This window comes from Salmo trutta, chromosome 19 (genome assembly GCF_901001165.1).
Source record: "Salmo trutta chromosome 19, fSalTru1.1, whole genome shotgun sequence".
Lineage (NCBI taxonomy): Eukaryota > Metazoa > Chordata > Actinopteri > Salmoniformes > Salmonidae > Salmo > Salmo trutta.
The window spans coordinates 29,690,324-29,706,652 of record NC_042975.1 but is presented as its reverse complement, the minus strand read 5'-3'; the positions used below and the strand labels follow the sequence as shown (position 1 = coordinate 29,706,652).

At 43.2% G+C, this 16,329-nt stretch overlaps 1 protein-coding gene across 1 annotated transcript in view; it reads left to right on the top strand.

The window, feature by feature from the left end:
- LOC115155091 (N-acetylglucosaminyl-phosphatidylinositol de-N-acetylase-like) overlaps nt 1-16,329 on the top strand; it is a 37,369-nt gene that overhangs the window by 15,184 nt on the left and 5,856 nt on the right. The window lies entirely within an intron of this gene.

Genomic DNA, 16,329 nt, shown 5'->3' with positions numbered 1-16,329 from the left:
GGATTGTAGAATGGCTGGGGTGTTAAGCATGTCCCAGTTTAGGTCACCTAGTAGCACGATCTCTGAAGATAGATGGGGGGCAATCAGTTCACATATGGTGTCCAGAGCACAGCTAGGGGCCGAGGGGGGTCTATAGCAGGCGGCAACGGTGAGAGACTTGTTTTTGGAGAGGTGGATTTTTAAAAGTAGAAGTTCAAATTGTTTGGGTACAGACCTGGATAGCAGGACAGAACTCTGCAGGCTATCTCTGCAATAGATTGCAACACCGCCCCCTTTGGTCGTTCTATCTTGTCAGAAAACGTTGTAGTTAGGGATGAAGATTTCACAGTTTTTGGTGGACTTCCTAAGCCAAGATTCAGACACAGCTAGGACATCCGGGTTGGCAGAGTGTGCTAAAGCAGTGAATAAAGCAAACTTAGGGAGGAGGCTTCTAATGTTAACATGCATGAAACCAAGGTTATTACGGTTACAGAAGTCATCAAAAGAGAGCGCCTGGGGAGTAGGAGTGGAGCCAGGCACTGCAGGGCCTGGATTCACCTCTACATCCCCAGAGGAGCAGAGAAGAATAAGTATGAGGGTACGGCTAAAAGCTATAAGAATTGGTCGTCTGTGACGTCCAGAATAGAGAGAAAAAGGAGCAGGTTTCTGGGGGCGATAAAATAGCTTCAAGGTATAATGTACAGACAAAGGTATGGTGGGATGTGAGTACAGAGGAGGTAAACCTAGGCATTTAGTGATTATGAGAGAGATATTGTCTCTAGAAACATCATTGAAACCAGAAGATGTCATAGCATGTGTGGGTGGAGGAACTGAGAGGTTGGATAAGGTATAATGAGCAGGGCTAGAGGCTCTACAGTGAAATAAGCCAATAAACACTAACCAGAACAGCAATGGACAATGCATATTGACATTAAGGAGAGGCATGCTTAGCCGAGTGATCAAAGGGTCCAGTGAGATTCAGACAGCTAGCCGGGCCATAGGTAGCAAGCTGGTGGAAGATGGGAGGGAGGTCTGTTTTTAGCCACCTCGTGCGTTTCCGTCTGTGGGTTAGTGGGGTTCCGTGTGGAAGGGGGGGACCTGTCCAAGTTGGCAAAATAGTTAGTTATAGTGGCCCAAGAAAAGTGTCGGATAGACCTATTCAGATCGCAGCCGAAAAGACAGCTAACGATTAGCCGGCCGCAGATGGGCGATCAGGTTACGTCGCGACGGAGGGGCCAGTTGGATAACTCCCTCGGGCAGATAACGTCGGTGGTCCAGTCGTGAAGACCCGATGGGGCTGGTTGAAGACCCGATGAAGACCCGATGAAGCTGGTTGAGAGTGTGCAAAGCTGTCATCAAGACAAAGGGTGGCTACTTTGAAGAATATGAAATATATTTTGTTTTAACACTTTTGGTTAGTATATGATTCCATATGTGTTATTTCATAGTGTTGATGTCTTCACTGTTATTCTACAATGTAGAATAATACAAATATAGAAAAACCCTTGAATGAGTAGGTGTGTCCAAACTTTTGACTGCTGGAGTATGTACAGTTGAAGTCGGAAGTTTACATACACTTACGTTGGAGGCATTAAAACTCGTTTTTCAACACTCCACAAATTTCTTGTTAACAAACTATAGTTTTGGCAAGTCGGTTAGGACATCTACTTTGTGCATGACACAATACATTTTTCCAATAATTGTTTACAGACAGATTATTTCACTTATAATTCACTGTATCACAATTCCAGTGGGTTAGAAGTTTCCATACACTAAGTTGACTGTGCATTTAAACAGCTTGGAAAATTCCAGAAAATTATGTCATGGCTTTAGAAGCTTTTGATAGGCTAATTGACATCATTTGAGTCAATTGGAGGTGTACCTGTGGATGTATTTCAAGACCTACCTTCAAACTCACATGGGAAAATCAAAAGAAATCAGCCAAGACCTCAGAAAATAATTGTAGACCTCCACAAGTCTGGTTCATCCTTGGGAGCAATTTCCAAACGCCTGAAGGTACCACATTCACCTGTACAAACAATAGTACACAAGTATAAACACCATAGGACCACGCAGCCGTCATACCGCTCAGGAAGGACATGTGTTCTGTCTCCTAGAGAAGAATGTACTTTGGTGCGAAAAGTGCAAATCAATTCCAGATCAACAGCAAAGGAAATTGTGAAGATGCTGGAGGAAATAGGTACAAAGTATCTATATCCACAGTAAAAATGAGTCCTATATCGACATAACCTGAAAGGCCGCTCAGCAAGGAAGAAGTCACTGCTCCAAAACTGCCATAAAAAAGCCAGACTATGGTTTGCAACTGCACATGGGAACAAATATCGTACTTTTTGGAGAAATGTCCTCTGGTCTGATGAAACAAAAATAGAACTGTTTGTTCATAATGACCATCGTTATGTGTGGAGGAAAAAGTGGGATGCTTGCAAGCCGAAGAACACCATCCCAACCATGAAGCACGGCGGTGGCAGCATCATGTTGTGGGGTGCTTTGCTGCAGGAGGGACTGGTGCACTTCACAAAATAGATTGCATCATGAGGAAGCAAAATGATGTGGATATATTGAAGCAACTTCTCAAGACATCAGTCAGGAAGTTAAAGCTTGGTCGCAAATGGTTCTTCCAAATGGACAATGACCCCAAGCATACTTCCAAAGTTGTGGCAAAATGGCTTAAGGACAACAAAGTCAAGGTATTGGAGTGGCCATCACAAAGCCCTGACCTCAATCCCGTAGAAAATCTGTGGGCAGAACTGAAAAAATGTGTGCGTGCAAGGAGGCCTACAAACCTGACTCAGTTACACCAGCTTTGTCAGGAGGAATGGGCCAAAATTCACCCAATTTATTGTGGGAAGCTTGTGGAAGGCTACCCGAAACGTTTGAACAAAGTTAAACAATTGAAAGGCTGTGCTACCAAATACTAATTGTGTGTATGTAAAATAAAAGCTGAAATAAATAATTCTCTCTATTATTATTCTGACCTTTCACAATCTTAAAACAAAGTGGTGATCCTAACTGACCTAAGACAGGGAATTTTTACTAGGCTTAAATGTCAGGAATTGTAAAAAACGGAGTTTAAATGTATTCGGTGTATGTAAACTTCCGACTTCAACTGTATGTATGTATGTATGTATGTATGTATGTACAGTGGGGAGGGAAAGTATTTGATCACCTGATGATTTGTATGTTTCCCCACTTACAAAGAAATTATCAGTCTATAATTGTTATGGTAGGTTTATATGAACAGTGAGAGACAGAATAACAACATAAAAATCCAGAAAAACACATGGCAAAATTGTTATAAAATGATTTTAATGAGGGAAATAAGTATTTGACCCCTCTGCAAAACACGACTTAGTACTTGGTGGCAAAATCCGTGTTGGCAATCACAGAGGTCAGACGTTTCTTGTAGTTGGCTACCAGGTTTGCACACATCTCAGGAGGGATTTTGTCCCACTCCTCTTTGCAGATCTTCTCCAAGTCATTAAGGTTTCGAGGCTGACATTTGGCAACTCTAACCTTCAGCTTCCTCCACAGATTTTCTATGGGATTAAGGTCTGGAGACTGGCTAGGCCTCTCCAGGACCTTAATGTGCTTCTTGTTAAGCCACTCCATTGTTGCTTTGGCCGTGTGTTTTGGGTCATTGTCATGCTGGAATACCCATCCACGACCCATTTTCAATGCCCTGGCTGAGGGAAGGAGGTTCTCACCCAAGATTTGACAGTATATGGCCCCGTCAAATGATGCGGTGAAGTTGTCCTGACCCCTTAGCAGAAAAACACCCCCAAAGCATAATGTTTCCACCTCCATGTTTGACCGTGGAGATGATGTTCTTGGTTCATAGGCAGCATTCCTCCTCCAAACACGGCGAGTTGAGTTGATGCCAAAGAGCTCCATTTTGATCTCATCTAACCACAACACTTTCACCAGTTGTCCTCTGAATCATTCAGATGTTCATTGGCAAACTTCAGACAGGCATGTATTTGTATACTTGAGCAAGGGGACCTTGCGGGCGGCTGCAGGATTTCAGTCCTTCACGGCGTAGTGTGATATCAATTGTTTTCTTGGTGACAATGGTCCCAGCTGCCTTGAGATCATTGACAAGATCCTCCCGTGTAGTTCTGGGCTGATTCCTCACCGTTCTCATGATCATTGCAACCCCACGAGGTGAGATCTTGCATGGAGCCCCAGGCCGAGGGAGATTGACAGTTCTTTTGTGTTTCTTCCATTTGCGAATAATCACACCAAATGTTGTCACCTTCTCACCAAGCTGCTTGGCAATGGTCTTGTAGCCCATTCCAGCCTTGTGTAGGTCTACAATCTTGTCCCTGACATCCTTGGAGAGCTCTTTGGTCTTGGCCATGGTGGAGAGTTTGGAATCTGATTGATTGATTGCTTCTGTGGACATGTGTCTTTTTTACAGGTAACAAGCTGCGGTTAGGAGCGCTCCCTTTAATAAGTGGTAGTCTATGCTATGGATATTGGAACAGAGCATATGGAGCCCAATGGCATTCATACCCAGACCTCGGTCGATAGAAGGGTCCCACCTAGCCCATAGAGGTTAAGAGTGTGCTCCTAATCTCAGCTCGTTACCTGTATAAAAGACACCTGGGAGCCAGAAATCTTTCTGATTGAGAGGGGGTCAAATACTTATTTCCCTCATTAAAATGCAAATCAATTTATAACATTTTTGACATGCGTTTTTCTGGATATTTTTGTTGTTATTCTGTCTCTCACTGTTCAAATAACCCTACCATTAAAATTATAGACTGATCCTTTCTTTATCAGTGGGAAAACGTACAAAATCAGCAGGGGATCAAAAAAAAATTCCCCCACTGTATGTATGCACACACACACACACACACAGTGCATTCAGAAAGTATTCAGACCCCTTTTTCCACATTTTGTTACATTACAGCCTTATTTATGGTTTAAGTTTTTTTTTTATCCTCAATCTACAAACAGTACCCCTTAATGACATGGTTTGGATATGTGTACTAATAAGTATCCCTCTTTTTTTATTCATTTGTTTTAAGGCACAATTCCAGTGAATGGAGACAGCACCTGATTTTGTTCTCTGCGCCTCAGCACTGCCTGTTCACCAGCCCCAAGCACTGCCTCTGCCCCCAGTATTGACTGGTCATCTGCCCCCAGCCCATCTCCCGCACTGAGCTGCAGTGCAGAATTACGCTGAAAAAATAAAAATAAAAAAAGTAAATTGTTGGTCCCATGTTTCATGAGCTGAAATAAAAGATCCCAGAAATGTTCCATACTCACATGAAACTAAATATCTATTACATTTTTTAGGGAGTGTGCAATTGGCATGCTGACTGCAGGAATGTCCCCCAGAGCTGTTGCCAGAGAATTGAATGTTCATTTCTCTACCATAAGCCGCCTCCAACGTTGTTTTAGAGAATTTGGAAGTACGTCCAACCAGCCTCACAACCGCAGACCACGTGTAACCACGCCAGCCCAGGACCTCCCCATCTGGTTTCTTCCACTGTGGGATTGTCTGAGATCAACCACCCGGACAGTTTATGAAACTGTGGTTTTGCACAAGCAAAGAATTTCTGCACAAACTGTCAGAAACCGTCTCCGGGAAGCTCATCTGCGTGTTCTTCATCCTCACCAGAGTCTTGACTTGACTGCAGTTTGGCTTCAGTGGGCAAATGCTCACCTTCGATGGCCGCTGGCATGCTGGAGAAGTGTGCTCTTCACGGATGAATCCCGGTTTCAACTATACCGGCCAGATGGCAGACAGCGTGTATGGTGTCGTGTGGGCGTGCGGTTTGCTGATGCCCCATGGTGGGGTTATGATATGGGCAGGCATATGCTATGGACAACAAACACAATTGCATTTTATCGATGGCAATTTTAATGCACAGTAATACCGTGACGAGATCCTGAGGCCCATTGTCATGCCATTCATCTGCCGCCGTCACCTCATTTTTCAGCATGATAATGCACAGCCCCATGTCGCAAGGATCTGTACACAATTTCTGGAAGCTGTCCCAGTTCTTCGATGGCCTGCATACTCACCAGACATGTCACCTATTGAGCATGTTTGGGATGCTCTGGGTTTTAAGTGTACTACAGCGTGTTCCAGTTCCCGCCAATATCCAGCAACTTCGCACAGCCATTGAGGAGGAGTGGGACAACCTTCCACAGGCTACAAACAACAGCCTGATCAACTCAATGCAAAGGAGATGTGTCGCACTGCATGAGGCAAATGGTGTTTTTTAATGTAATCTGTGACCAACAGATGCATATCTGTATTCCCAGTCAGGTGAAATCCAAAAATTAGGGCCTAATGAATGTAGTTCAATTGACTGATTTCCTTATATGAACTGTAACTCAGTAATTGTTGACATTACATGTACATTTTTCAAAATAAATTATTAAATAGTTTACAAACGCTGTTTGTAAGCTTTTAAATGATATCAAACTCACCCGTTTGTCTTTTCCAGGGATGAAGACATGTATGTCTCACGGTACAGTGGGGTATGCAAAATAGGTCTACTTTGAGAACCTCTATCTCCTGAATGTTTTGTCATTCATGTCCAAAAAGTAATTTTCTGCCCACTTCTTCCATGGGCAAACATGTATGGAAAGTTTTGTTCAAATCAAAAGGGATGCTGTGAAAAAGTTATTTAATTAATATGGTTTACCCAGTCTCTAGAGCCCAGTTTGTGCAGATGTACAGTACCTTCAGAAAATATTCATACCCCTTAATCTTATTCCACATTTTGTTGTGTTACAGCCTGAATTCAAAATGGATTGTGTTTTCTTTCTCATCCATCTACACACATTACCCCATAATGACGAAGTGAAAATATGTTTTTAGACATTTTTGCACATTTATTCAAAATGAAATACAGAAATATCTAATTTACGTAAGTATTCACACCCCCGAGACAATACTTTTGTAGAAGCACCTTTGGCAGCGATTACAGCTGTGAGTATTTCTGAGTAAGTCTCTAAGAGCTTTACAAACCAGGATTTTGCTACACTTGCCCATTTATTATTTTCAAAATTCTTCACGCTCTGTTAACATGGTTGTTGATCATTGCAAGACAACCATTTTCAGGTCTTGCCATCGATTTTCAAGTAGATTTAAGTCAAAACTGTAACTTGGTCGCTCAGAAACATTCACTGTCTTCTTGGTAAGCAACTCCAGTGTAGATTTGGCCTCGTGTTTTAGGTTATTGTCCTGCTGAAAGGTGAATTAATCTCGCAGTGTCTGGTGGAAAGCAGACTAAAGCAGGTTTTCCTTTAGGATTTTGCCTGTGCCTAGCTCTTTCCCGTTTTTTTTTAATCCTAAAAAACTTCCTAGTCCCTGCTGATGTCAAGCATACCAATAACATGATGCAGCCACCACCATCCTTGAAAATATGAAGACTTCTATTCAGGACATAAAGTACATTTCTTTGCCACGTGTTTTGCTGTTTTTTTGCAGTGACTTATTGCAAACAGGATGCATGTTTTGGAATATGTTTTATTCTGTACAGGATTCCTTCTTTTCACTCTGTCATTTAGATTTAGTTAATTTATAAACAATTGTAAAAACCTAATTCCACTTTGACATTATGGGATATTGTGTGTAAGCCGCGTCTTTCTTTATCCCAATGCAGTTAAGCCAAAACCTCGCCCCGTTATTCAGAGAGGCGTTCTACAACGCTTTGAGCGATCTCCAAGTCCGGAAGTGAATATCACGTAGCGCGGAATTTCAGTCACTGATTAATAACATTTGCCCTTGTATTGCAAGATTACAAAATATAATAACATAATGTCATGGACAGAGCTAGCATTAACATCCCTTAAAGCTCAAAGACAGATTCTATGGCTGTAGCATAGTGTATTAGACTGAATGATTAGCTAATAAATATTTGAGAAATTATGAATAATAAGCATATGCTTTTATCTGATAATAGACTACTAATGATAATATAACAACTTAAAATACCGAATACATAGGCAAATGTTACCAAACATGATAATAATAGGCCTGCAATACGGTAGGCAGCTAATTGTTAAATTACACTTTCCATCCTTGCGTTACCTTGGAAGGTCACTCTGTCTGCGCTCGTCGCCTGTGAGTGAGACAACGCTAGCTAGCCAATGGGAGCGTAGTAGAACGGCCTTCTGAATAACGGGCCGTGGTTTTGGCTTAATTGTGTTGGGGAAAAGAAAGGCACGTGTAGGCCAGTGACACAAAATCCCAGGCTGTAACACAACAAAATGTAGAAAAAGTCAAGGGGTGTGAATACTATCTGAAGGCACTGAAGTTCAGCAAAACGTCTCAAATCAGGCATTAGCAAAAATATATTTTTTCCCCCTGCACCATCATATCTTCTTCCAAGATGGCATAGCAGTCAGGCGTCCGTTGTCCTCCTCTTGTTGTGTCCCGTGTATATATATATTTACATCTTTTCTTCGCATCTTTTTACATTCTTTTTCTAAAAACTCAACCTCAAAACACTCTCCTGCAACCCGCCTCACCAATTAAAAAAATAAATATATTATTTACCTAAAATCTGAAATCCACAACAGAAGCTAGCCAGAGGTTAGCCAGAGGCTGGCCAGTTCACTGGCTAACGTTGGAGTTCAGCTAGCCACGGTTGGCGGTCATCAGCTATCCCTTAGCTCGAAAAGCTATCGGCAGAACCAGGAACAGATATAGCCCTTGGTTCTCTCCAGACCTGACTGCCCTTAACCAACACAAAAACATCCTGTGGCGTTCTGCATTAGCATCGAACAGCCCCCGTGATATGCAACTTTTCAGGGAAGTTAGAAACCAATATACACAGGCAGTTAGAAAAGCCAAGGCTAGCTTTTTCAAGCAGAAATTTGCTTCCTGACACACAAACTCAAAAAAGTTCTGGGACACTGTAAAGTCAATGGCGAATAAGAACAACTCCTCCCAGCTGCCCACTGCACTGAGGATAGGAAACTCTGTCACCTCTGATAAATCCACTATAATTGAGAATTTCAATAAGCATTTTTCTACGGCTGGCCATGCTTTCCACCTGGCTACCCCTACAGCACTGCATCCCCCACTGCATCCCCCAGGCCACTGCATCCCCCACTGCATCCCCCAGGTCAACAGCACTGCATCCCCCACAGCTACTCGCCCAAGCCTTCCCCATTTCTCCTTCTCCCAAATCCAGTCAGCTGATGTTCTGAAAGAGCTGCAAAATCTGGACCCCTACAAATCAGCCGGGCTAGACAATCTGGACCCTTTCTTTCTAAAATTATCTGCTGAAATTGTTGCAAACCCTGTTACTAGCCTGTTCAACCTCTCTTTTGTGTCGTCTGAGATTCCAAAAGATTGGAAAGCAGCTGCTGTCATCCCCCCAAGTCAACAAACAGATTACCGACCATTTCGAATCCCACCGCACCTTCTCCGCTATGCAATCTGGTTTCAGAGCTGGTCATGGGTGCACCTCAGACACGCTCAAGATCCTAAACGATATCGTAACCGCCATCGATAAGAAACAATACTGTGCTGCCGTATTCATTGACCTGGCCAAGGCTTTCGACTCTGTCAATCACCACATCCTCATCGGCAGACTCAATAGCCTTGGTTTCTCAAATGATTGCATCGCCTGGTTCACCAGCTACTTCTCTGATAGAGTTAAATGTGTCAAATCGGATGGCCTGTTGTCCGGGCCTCTGGCATTCTCTATGGTGGTGCCACAGGGTTCAATTATTGGGCCAACTCTTTTCTCTGTATACATCAATGATGTCGCTCTTGCTGCTGGTGAGTCTCTGATCCACCTCTACGCAGACAACACCATTCTGTATACTTCTGGCCCTTCTTTGGACACCTGTGTTAACAACCCTCCAGATGAGCTTCAATGCCATACAACTCTCCTTCCATGGCCTCCAACTGCTCTTAAATACAAGTAAAACTAAATGCATGCTCTTCAACAGATCGCTGCCTGCACCTGCCCGCCCATCCAGCATCACTACTCTGGACGGTTCTGACTTAGAATATGTGGACAACTACAAATACCTAGGTGTCTGGTTAGACTTCCAGACTCACATCAAACCTCTCCAATCCAAAGTTAAATCTAGAATTGGCTTCCTATTTGGCAACAAAGCATCCTTCACTCATGCTGCCAAACACCCTCGTAAAACTGACCATACTACCGATCCTCGACTTCGGCGATGTCATTTACAAAATAGCCTCCAATACCCTACTCAATAAACTGGATGCAGTCTATCACAGTGCCATCCGTTTTGTCACCAAAGCCCCATATACTACCCACCACTGCGACCTGTACGCTCTCGTTGGCTGGCCCTCGCTTCATACTCGTCGCCAAACCCACTGGCTCCAGGTCATCTACAAGACCCTGCTAGGTAAAGTCCCCCCTTATCTCCGCTCACTGGTCACCATAGCAGCACCCACCTGTAGCACGCACTCCAGCAGGTATATCTCTCTGGTCACCCCCAAAGCCAATTTCTCCTTTGGCCGTCTCTCCTTCCAGTTCTCTGCTGCCAATGACTGGAATGAACTACAAAAGTCTCTGTAACTGGAAACACTTATCTCCCTCACTAGCTTTAAGCACCAGCTGTCAGAGCAGCTCACAGATCACTGCACCTGTACATAGCATATCTATAATTTAGCCCAAACAACTACCTCTTCCCCTACTGTATTTATTTATTTATTTATTTTGCACCTTTGGACCCCATTATTTATATTTCTACTTTGCACTTTCTTCCACTGCAAATCTACCATTCCAGTGTTTTACTTGCTATATTGTATTTACTTTGCCACCATGGCCTTTTTTTGCCTTTACCTCCCTTATCTCACCTCATTTACTCACATAGTATATAGACTTAATTTTTCTACTGTATTATTGACTGTATGTTTGTTTTACTCCATGTGTAACTCTGTGTTGTTGTATGTGTCGAACTGCTTTGCTTTATCTTGGCCAGGTCTCAATTGTAAATGAGAACTTGTTCTCAACTTGCCTACCTGGTTAAATAAAGGTGAAATAAAAAAATAATAAAAAAATGTGAAGCATGCTGTTCCTTTCTCTATTTTTATCTTCTATCTATCGCTCTCTTGTCAGTCAGTCAGTGTTCTGCCTCTCTTCTAAACAGTCAGTCAGTTGTACTGGTGGCTGGCTGGCTGGCCCCTCGTCCTCATCAGACCTTAATGCCCGCTGAATAGGACAGCTGTGTTGACAGTCTCTGTGCAGGGCCCCAGTGCATCATGGGGCATGGGCTTTGTGATCAGCCCTGATCTGAGCACGCTCCACTGCCTCTCCACTTGCACTGGCGTGACCTCTGTTCACCCTGTCCACTCCCTGCAAACATGAGAGGGAGAGAACTTGTCGGTCGCCGCATTGGCATGGAACAGACTGTACTGTAGTCTTACCTCTGGCTGACTACAGCACCAACTTCATAGATGCATCCCAAATGGCACCCTATTCCAAATATAGTGCACTAATTTTGACAAGATGCCTATGGTCATTGGTGCACTATATATGGAATGGGGAGCCATTTGAGATACATCCCCCCTAACTGCTTTATAACATCTGCAGATGTGACTAAGTTCAGTGGCCCCATCACAGCCTCATTTGGACCTGAGCGTCTCTCCACAAATTCAAATACGTCATGTGTTTATGTTGATCTTTCCATTTCACCAAGTAGATACAATATTTGCTAAGGAAGATGACCCTGATAGTTCAGTAGGATATAAGTGTCCTAGCCAACTTGTTGTTTTGGTATCCAGTAAGAGTAAAGAGTGTGCAGGAGTCACTCAGCAGAGTCACCGAGTATCATCCTTCCCAACGGTGTTTAATTATACATTGATCTACTGGTGAAAATATTTCTGGCTGATTTACTGGACGCTGGCAGAGCCGAGCCAGGGACTCAGAGAAACACACACACTAAGGACAGAGAGAATCTAGTTGTGAGTGGCGCCATCCCTGGCATTGACCCCTCACTGTGTTCCCATGTCCTGGCCTCCTGCTAATGCAATCACAGCTACACATTGGGGGCGTATAGTAGAGGGCAATTCCATGGCGTTAAGAGTAAGAAAAAACAGTGATTGCAAAGTTAAGTAAACCATGGGGTACTTTTACCAATTTCCACAGAAAATGTAAAAAAAAGCACATTTACCTGAAAAACAGTGCAAATGCAAAGTTTGGTAACACAATGACGGTTTGTGCCGTTTGTGCAGTCATTCTGTTACCAAACTTTGCTCTTTTAAGTTGATGTGTTTTTGTAAAATGTTCTGTGGAAATTGTTAAAAGTAGTCCTTGTGCGTAGTTGTATGGTGTGTTTAACTTTGCAATCATTGGTTTTTGTTTGACATACATTTGAGAGTATAACATCTCTGTCTCAGTGTCACTCTCTTACCATGGAATTTCCCCAGAGTAAAAAATTGTCTGTTGATGGTTGAAAAGCTTCATCACCTCAAGGGTACACCTGTCCATTTTGGATGGGGGAAATAAAGTGACATGGAGCTCAGCTTATAGTAAATAATGTGTGTGTGTATTGAGAAGAAGCAGTGTTTTTGCATCACAGCCCTTATCTGACTGAACACTGTATTTGCTACAGCTGTTTTTTAAGGTTAAATACATGTAGGCCTATTAGGGTACAAATAAAACATTGTAGAAATATTGAAAGTAAAATCACAGCCTATCATCCCCTCTGTAAAAAATAACATTTAAGAAAACACATTGCGTAACAGTCAATTTAGACTACACTAGACTTCCCACGGTTCCTAAGTAAATAAATTCAATATTGCAGTGTTTTCTTTTATATAAGACATTTTGCGTGCCATATAAGGTCAGTATGCCGTGAAGGAGTCAACCATCCAGTGGTGGGTTTCAGCATTGTCCCAGCATGCCCTATAAACCTGACAGTGGGGATAGCAGCTCGAACTTGCCTGGCTGTTTCCTAGGCCTCTGGCTGACCCATTTGACCAGCCTAAACAAGCCAGTGCCCTCTAGTCTACTGGGCCAATGTTCAACCACTCCATCCAGATGCTTGCAAGCAATTAGACATCCACATGCAAAGCAGCAGGAGGGGGGCTAGGGAAGGGGAGGGGGAGGTTACTTTAGGGCGTTTGGCACTGTTGCCATAGAAAAGCCGACAGTCACTCTGCTGCCTGCATCCAGCTTGAAGAAAGGTCAGGTAGATCATCTGTCTTTTGTTCATTTTTCTTTTTTTATTCTCCTTGACCTCTTGCTTAGCTACGGTTGCCTGGGTAAAAACTGAATCTTACTTTTTTTACAGACTTGTGGAAGAACAGGAAGGTGCATTTGCATTTCAACGCAACATTTTACAACAAATAGACAATAGCTGTGAAGGGTATGTGAGGATTAAAGTTGATGATGTGTTTTAGTGTTATTTGCATGTCTTGTTATTGGAGATGTGGTTGTGAAGCCGAACATTATTGTTCAACCTCTCATGCCTTTGCAACCAGAGGAAATTTCAAAATGTATGTCACGCTTGACTTTTTTTCACATTGTGCCTCCATGCATACTAACCTAATAACCATTTATTAATGCTTTGGACCAAAGTCCAAAACATAAGACAACATGGAACATAACCATAATTAGGAATCATCATAATGATGTAGGAGTGCAGACTACGTCAAACCCAATACTCCCCATGTCCCCCAGCCCTCTGCACCCAGCCCCCATCCCTGTGACACAGGAACCCTCAGGCCTGACCCCCATAGCACGGGCAGGCATTTGATTTGTGTCCTGATCCATCAGCCCCTCCACAGGAACAACTGTCCTGCCCCATTGTGAAGAACCAAGGGGAGGTGTGACAACCTCTTTTCACCCACTACCCAATCATCTCTGCCCCCCATCCTCATTTCAAAATGTACAAGACATCAGGTCATTGCTGTCTGTCCAGTGTCTACCCTTCTCGACACAACCGCCCTCTCGCTCCCTCTTTCATATGGTTACCCGAGGTTGAGCTGTGGTTGTGTTTTTTAACCAAGTACGTCCAATGTCGTCATGCGTTCTATTAGCCCTGCGCATCCATTTTGCACCAGTCAAACCTCCTATTCTTGTTGTGGTTCAGATCAACATGTTGCTAGCAGAGAAATGGCTAACCAGAGAGAGAGAGAAACTGTACTGCCTCCACCCGCCTTGTTTTCATCTGAACTGCGTCGTCGACCCGAGTGTGTCGGAATCATTCTTGACATGCTCCACTGCCTCTCTCCCGCTCTCTCTTTTTAATGTTTGATGTATCTGGAGGGAGAGAGAGGCAGGAGAGAGGAATGAAAGACGACGTTGGGAGAGAGAGGCAGGAGAGAGGAATGAAAGACTACACGAGAGCAAGAGAGAGAATTAAAGCGGGAGTGAGAACGAGGGAAAGTGTGCAAGCGAGAAAGAGGGAGGGGGGGAGCTGTGAGAGTGATCAGCATTTAGCCAATGAGTGGCCCCCATAGCTAGATGGTGTGTTGAGTGATCAGGTTGTCTGATGGACAGACTTGGGTAGCTCAGGAAAGTGTGAGATGCAGACCTGGGTCCAAATAGTATTTGAAATCTTTCAAATACTATGACTGCTTGATTGATTCTGCCTCGAGATGGGTGGGTTTGCACTTTTGGGTCTATTCCATTGGTTCCATTGTGTCATGCAGGGCCCATGCATCCCAAAAATCTGAATGTGCATTAAGTATGTAAGGAAAGATGGGGGGTGGTCAAGAATAGGGGTTAGGCCTCCCATCTGTAAATTGGAGAATTTTAGCAATTTTCTGACACCTGAAACAACTTTTTCCTGCGATCTGAGCCATAATCATAATGCTTAATTTTATGTAAGATAATTTTTTTTAAGAAACAAAATATGTTTCTCTGTAAAAATCTGGATAAAAAATTTAAAGGAATGTGAGTCTTATTCAGTACATTTAGTAATTGCTTGCTTCTCTAAAGTCTACCAATCTTGCCAGCAGGTGTGCCAGCTAAGCTAGTTAGACAAGCTAGCGCTAACTTGGTTGACAGCCTGAAATGGCTTCTTGGTTGCTAGTTATGAGGTTGGGAGATTGGGAACCTGTCTGGACTAGCTAAAGCCAACTTCATAAAATTGCTAGCTGGCTAGTACTATTACAGAGAAACAACAACAAAACATGTAACGTGGTCCTCTGTAGCTCAATTGGTAGAGCATGTACCCCCTCAGATTTGTCGTGGGGGGGCACGTGCACATGTTCCTCCAATGGGCAATGCCGCCTCTGGTGCCAGGAAAGCTCAATCGAAGACAGTACAGTATGAAGATAGGCAGAAACGGCTTCTTCAGTAGAAATTCCTGATCACACTTGTAGGCAATGTCATGGCGACGTTGGCTAGCTAAGCTCATGCGCAGAAATGCTTCATCGGGACTAAGGGGTCGTCTCGCGCCAATCAAAGGCACTCCTTCAATATAACGTTGTTGTTTTTTTACAAAAATTAAAACATGTCAGTTTGTCACTTTCACGTGGTTGGATATGAATATGTTCAACTACTTAAGACAATGGCTCAAATCTAGCTTGTGCCTTTAGATTTTGAGAAAATTAACAACTAAGGAAGAATTTTTCACTTCTCATTGACTTCTCAAACCTGGTCTGTTTTGCAAGCGTTCCCGGAAGTCTTACGATGTTACGCCTCTGGGTTTAGAAACTCTATGGCTCAATCAAGCACATCTAAAGTATTTGAAAAGGGTTGAATACTATTTGAACCCAGTGCTGTGTGTGTGATGTAGCTGTTATGGTCTTCGTTCTCGCTGGGCTGTAGATTCAGATAATAGGATGCTAAGGCTAGTGTAGCTAACACTTAAAACTTTATCCTCCTGACTTCAGAGTCTGGAATGACTATGATGTTGTCGGCACAATGCGTCGACAATAAAGGGGGCTGTGCTTTTACTGTTTGGTTCACCTCTGTGTCTTTATCACTCAAACACCCAGCCATACACAGCCCCCAACGCGGCCCTTTAAATTATAATGGTTGCATTTTCAAATCCAAACAACGAGAGGTCTCAAACCCCTGAGAAAAAAATTACATATTAGAGAACAAATCAAACCTGTTGCACAATTTATGAGTAAATATTGCATTAACAAACGGCCTCCTTTCCAGACCACTGTGGTCAAAGCTCTCCGTGCGCTGTGAGTCATGTCGGTTGCGTCAGCCAGGCTATGCTAAGGCTCCACTGACCCCTAACCTCCCAGCCACAGTATACCCTCGCTGTCATAAATCTAATCAAATAAAATGTATTTGTCACATGTGTTGAAAACAACGGGTGTAGACCTTACCGTGAAATGCTTACTTACAAGCCCTTAACCAACAATGCAGTTTAAGAAAGAGTTAAGAAAATATTTACCAAATAAACTAA